Here is a 6,000-nt window from a genome sequence, read left to right on the forward strand (position 1 = left end):
GTTTCAGCCAGCTAGTTCCTGCAAATCCTTGTCCCTCTCTCTGTACATGCATCTCTGCTGTATTGCTCCTTCCTAGAGACAGCAATGTAGCGGATCAGCAGCTTGGCTGAAGCTGCAGAAATGTTGGTGCTTGTTGAGCGTTCCTTGTCTTGAACTCATAGCAGTTGTGTTTCCCTGCAGAGCAAGCACGTTTCCCACCGAGCACAGCTTTCCCACTGAACAAAAACCATAGGGAGAGTCTTGCTCTCTGTGCCGCCCACGGGAAATGGCATGTTTGTTTCTGTCCTTGCTCCAAGAGAGGAGGTAGAGTCTGGGCTGGCGTTCCTGGGCCTCCTGGTGATGGAGAACCCCCTGAAGCAGGATATGAAGCCCATACTATGAAAGCTGGCTGCCGCCTGCATCAAGAGCGCGTCATGGTCACAGGTAAATGCCCCCAGGCTTCTCCTGTGGCCATGCTGGCTGCTGCGGGGCACACAGGAGAGATTCACTCCTCCAGCATCCTCCATTGCACGTCCATGGTCTCTACCTGGGCTGCTACCGAGCTATGGCAGATGTGAGAAGTCTGCATCTCCACTATCCTTGCAGGGGACAACCTGCGGACAGCTGTCACGGTGGCCAAGAACGCAGGTATGATTCACATGGGCAGCAAAGTCACCCTTGTCGAAGGAAACAAACCGGAGAGCTTCGCTCCACCTTCCATTGCCTGACAATTGGCAGAAGACAGCAAAGCAAACACAGCTGCTCCCCGTGTAAGCACAGCCAGGGATGGTTGCTTTTGGGTGCCAGGGGGAATTAACGAAGCTTTTAATGTCTAATTAATGTCTAATGTCCAGGCTCTCAGGCCTGGGCTCCTTGCTAAGGATTTGGAAGTAGCTCTGAGGAACAGAGGAAACCTGGGGGGTAGTTCGTATCTACCCCAGGGTATATGGAGGTGTGGTATGGACCATGCACCTATTAGGGAAAAATAATTAATACAGTGGCTCTTTGCTCAGGGCAACATGCAAGATAACTACACGAATAACTGGCAAGGCTCTGCAGATGCAGTGGCCACTTCAATCACACTTGAAGTGTGCAGAATTAGTGCAATTATACGTACTGGTCTGCGTGACTATTTGCTGGACTAAACTTCAGTGTCTAAACTAGCAGCCTGTGGCTAATAGGGATTAGTTACGCGTGGAAACACAGCTAGAAAATCAAGTACTGCCAGGCGTAAAGTTTTACAAAAGGATGCTGCAGAAGGCTGTGTCCCTGGTTGCCTGGTGGGAGGCTGACGAGGTGGAAGTGAAATGGCATGTATGACCTCAGTCTGAGAATAAATGCTGTCTTATTTCTAGGAGGTACGTGCTAATACTGAGCAAAAGATCACCTTGGAAGGAGAAACCTGCAACTACCATTTTGCAATGAATGGAAAGTCCTATCAGATTATTATAAAGCACTTCTACAACTTGCTGTCAAAAGTAAGTTCAGAGGAAACAAAGCACTTACTTGCCCTCCCTGTTTTATTAAGTGGCAGTGGTGTTCCAGCTGGAGAAAGGTGTTTTTCTGTCGGTAGCTGTAGTGTTGTCACTTCACATTTTTGACAACTCCGGGCAGCCTCCCACCATGCCTCAGGTTTAACCCAAACAGCTTGCTTTCAGCATCTTCTAAGACCTCAAGTGACAGGGGTGGCTGTGGTGCTGCAAGCAGCTGCGCAGTGGAGTTACTGCATGGCCAACTTCCCAATTTCAGTTTAATTAAAAACATCAACCCCATTCCCATGTACCACTACCATAGCTGGCAATGGCCTCTGCTCAGCAGGGGCATCAGGAACACGAAATACCCACATCTAGCAGCAGAAATCTTCAACTCCTGTAACCCGGTCCATAAAATAACTCGTGCTGGGACAGATTTTTGGATTTTATACTCTCTGGCCAGATTTTCAGGTAGGAGGAACCTCAGGCTGAGCAGTGTTATCGCTGCTGTCATCAACCATCTGTTCTGCACTTGGGAAACACTTACAATGTCTTGCTGCTCTAAGGGCTGCTGCAGAGTACATGGTGATCGCTGGCTTCCCAGCATCTCCTACAGAGCAGGCAAGGCAGAAAACAGAGCATGATAAATCTGATGTTAGAGGAAACCTGAATCCTAAGGGTAGCAAAACCATGGTAGTGTTTGGGAGACTGGATTAGAGGGTTTTACAGGTGTCAGGCACCCTTCAGGGAGGCCTGATCCTGCCTTGGTGGAGCGATGGAGGCACAAATGCCTGCCCAAGGCAGCCCGTTGCTCTTTCTTGTAGATACTGGTGAATGTGACTGTCTTTGCTAGGATGTCTCCTGGCCAGAAGTCCAGCCTCGTTGAAGAGTTTCAGAAACTCAAGTAAGGTTCTCTTTTTTGTTTTCTTCTTGAACCAAACCAATAATGTGTTTTCGTGTGATCGTCCCGGCTAGCTCTGCTCCAGGTCCATCTTTCCAACCCTCCCTTCCTCCACACATGACCCCTGTTCACATCCTTTGTGGCTGCCTTCCTCCCGGTTCCCCTACAGGGAACCCTCTGCATCAGGAGTACTTGCACCCCTCGCCCAGACTTAGCCACTGCTTCTCACTGGTGCAGTACAGAAAGCAGCATTAAATGAGGCTGAGATAAAAATACAGAGGCAGACCCCCACATATACAAATAGCCCCCACCCCCAGCAACCCTTGCATGGCCGCTGGCGCTGTCCTGGCTGCAGCTTTAGCAAAGCTGAAAACAACCTGACGCAGTTAGGAGTTTGACCTCAAAGATGCTCCTTCAGGTCCCCCAAAGGAATGTTTCCTCCCCCAAACAGGACTCACGGTAACTATGGATATTGCTTGCTAAGCGTAAACAAGGCACGATACCTTTCTGAAAAAGAAACAGTTAATTAGTGGTTTTGAGGTGCTTCCTCCGGGGATGAAGTTCCCTGCCCTCTCAGAGGGACCTCACGTGTGGTGGTTTGGGAGCTACTGTATTATTTCAGCAGTTCCTGTGTCTTTGGGTCTACAAAGACAGTCGAGGAGAAAATGCCGATAAAAGCCAAGCTGCAGCCGCAGGAGCTGCTGCAAACATGCACACCCTGCTCCCTTTCCGGGGCCCCTGCTACCAAGGGGAAAACACTGTCTGGAATAAAGTGGCATCATTCCCTTTCCCGTTACAGCCTCTTTCAAAAATTAATCCTAATTTTGTTCTGTGTACTCTGCCCCAACCTCTCCCCATATACAACTTGTCCTCTGGAAACAGCCGCTGCCTTCTCCAGGGCCAACATGAGGTCCCTGCTCTGATGTACCTGCAAGTGCTAAGCCAGCAAGTGCTCCGCCACGGCATCAAACAGCTACGTGCGAGGTTTATGTGTTTTCCTCCTTCTTCCTCCATCAGTTACTGTGTGGGTATGTGTGGTGATGGCGGCAATGACTGCGGGGTACGTAGGAGCTCATCTCCCGTTCTTGTTAAATTTCACCTCTTTCAGCCTAAGGAGTGCTGTGGCAAGAGGCTGCCCAACACCGTTTGTCACTAGCATTTCCCAAGTTAGCCCATGGGTACACTCGGTCAGCGTGTCACTGTAAAATACTGTCTACGTGGTTTTTGTAATACCAACAATCATGATAATTGAGGATTACTGTTTTGATTTTGTTTTCCTCCCAGAAATAGGAGCAAGGGACTTTTTCTGACACATTTGTCCAAATTTACGATTGTAAATTTGAGGGTCTTAGCCATAAAAATAATTATTATATTATTTATTATATTATTATAATAAATGTTATCATAATATTATTTTATAATAATGCATTAGCCATTAGCTTGCTTTGTAAAAGTTGTCCATAGCCTACACCTGAGCACTAAACCAGAGGTGACAAGGCCAGGTGACAGGGAACTTGTAAGAGAGCAATAAAAGAAATAGGAACAGGAGGTTGAAAGCAATAGAAAGAGGATAAAATGGTAATTTAAATACTTCAGGAAACTGTTTAACAGGTTAGGTATGCACAAACTCCAGTGTGGGAAACAGCATACAGGGTAGTTCAAAGGATTGTAAATAGGTATAATGGGATTAAATGGACAAAAGAAATATTTTAGCTCCAGGGAAGGGAAGAGATCTGGAAAATGAGATCAGCTGGGCCACAGAATAGAGGAAGATCAATTACAAAGGACACTTGAAGCAAAACTTGTAAAGCACCAGTAAACATACTGTGTAGGGTGGGAGGGAGGGAAGGATGTCTCTCCATTTTCTCACTCCTGTGGATTTCAGGCTTTGAAAATGGCCCACACAGGGATATCACTGTCAGAGCAGGAGGCATCCGTGGCCTCGCCTTTCACCTCCCAAATCCCCAACATCCAGTGTGTGCCGGAGCTGATCAGGTGAGTTTGCTGGGTGCTGCCCTGGTGCAGTCTCTGGGTGCTGCTGCCTGCTCTGAGCTCAGTGTGTGGGGTCGCGAGTGGGCGTGCACTACCCTCAAAGATGGTGCTAAACCAAACCTAATTCCTCAGTAACTGTATAAAATACAGCAGAAGGGTTTTTAAATTGTTTTTGATCCTCAAATACCAGTGCTGGCAGGTTTTTTGTGGTTTTAGCAGAGCATTGCCCGTGGCGGCTGATATTTTTGGAACAGGTACAGCAGGAGGGTCACATGAGAGGGCAGGTGTAACAGTGACCACAGAATAGATTTGCTTGTCATTACTTTAAAATATTGATATCCATATGCTGCACACTGCCATGGAGCAGCCAGTAATAATGCCATTTAACCAAATGTATGCAAAGACAATTACCTGTTTGTGTAGAAATGTGCTTGATTCCCAGAAATGTTGAGCAAATTAGTAATGAAAAAGCAACAGCAGCTTAATCCAGGTATTAAAATTGTGGCTGCAGAATAAAAACAAAGAAAGAAAACACTGCAGATGAAGGGTAGTTAAGTGGCTCTGCAGTACCTTAAGGCCAAAACATTTGTATATGGAATTTGAACTCTTTTCTATTCTTCTTAGAGATCCTAAGCAAAAGGAGTTACCCTCCTCAGAAGCAGAGACCGTCTGTAGCACTAAAACCACAGTGCTGTAGCTGTAAGTGGGGTTTTTAGCTTTGTTTTGTGTTTTGAGCAGGGAAGGTCAAGCTGCTTTGGTTGCTTCCTTTGCTGTGGTTAAATACCTGACCCTTTACGGTCTGATTCAGTTTGTTGGTACTGCTCTGCTGTTTTGGGTAAGTGTTTCATGCCCATCTTTTACCAGTGTGCTGTGCTCACCATAGGTTTTTATCTTTAGTGGTATTACTCGGCAGGGAAGGAAAGGCATACAGGGCCTCAAGGAATAACAAAGATGTGAAAAACTGGATAATTATTGGCAGGGGGTAGATTGGTTGTAGGGACCCCCAGAATCGGGGGAAAAAGCCCAGTGATAAAACTTCATCGCTCCCAAAAGAAGAAAGGGAAATAGAAGGGGGTGGCTGAGCTGCCACAGACGGCAAACGTCTCCGGTTTCTCTCCAGTGTCCTTGACTGAAGCCTATCCAAAGCTGGCACCTTATCGCCCTCCCGGCCAGCTCATCTCTCCTCCCTTGCTGCTCTCCATCATCCTCAACGTGTGCTCTACCATAATCATGCAAACCTCTGGCTTCCTCCTGGTGAAGCAGCAGCCCTGGTACGTAGCGCAGGCCAGCCAGAGTAAGTCCCTCTTTTTGCCTCTGATCCCCAGCTTGCAGATCACGTTGCTGCTGTGCGCGGGGGACACTCCAGCCTCGCCATGGCCTGCAGCTGGGCACACCGCAGGACCCGAGCGGGACAATTCACCCCCCCCTCCCCCAAACTGTGCGTGTAGTCAGCAGAGTGTTGCCAAGACAAAATGAAGTTGCTGCAGATGCCACACAGAAATCTAGCGGGCCAGCCCGAGGGCTAACACACGCGTGTTTTTCAAACGCCTCCTCTGAAGCACGCGTGGCGCTGCCCACCTGGAACTGCGGGAGAAGTGGGGGTGCCCCTGCCCCGGGGCTGCGGCGGGCGCCCATCCCCGGCGCGGCCGGGCGGCG

The 6,000-nt window shown here is 48.4% G+C and overlaps 1 pseudogene; it reads left to right on the forward strand.

Moving 5' to 3' along the window:
* Positions 1–6,000, forward strand: part of LOC103901519 — a 32,518-nt pseudogene that overhangs the window by 21,546 nt on the left and 4,972 nt on the right.

Source organism: Aptenodytes forsteri, unplaced genomic scaffold, assembly GCF_000699145.1.
Source record: "Aptenodytes forsteri isolate BGI_AS27 unplaced genomic scaffold, ASM69914v1 Scaffold404, whole genome shotgun sequence".
NCBI lineage: Eukaryota > Metazoa > Chordata > Aves > Sphenisciformes > Spheniscidae > Aptenodytes > Aptenodytes forsteri.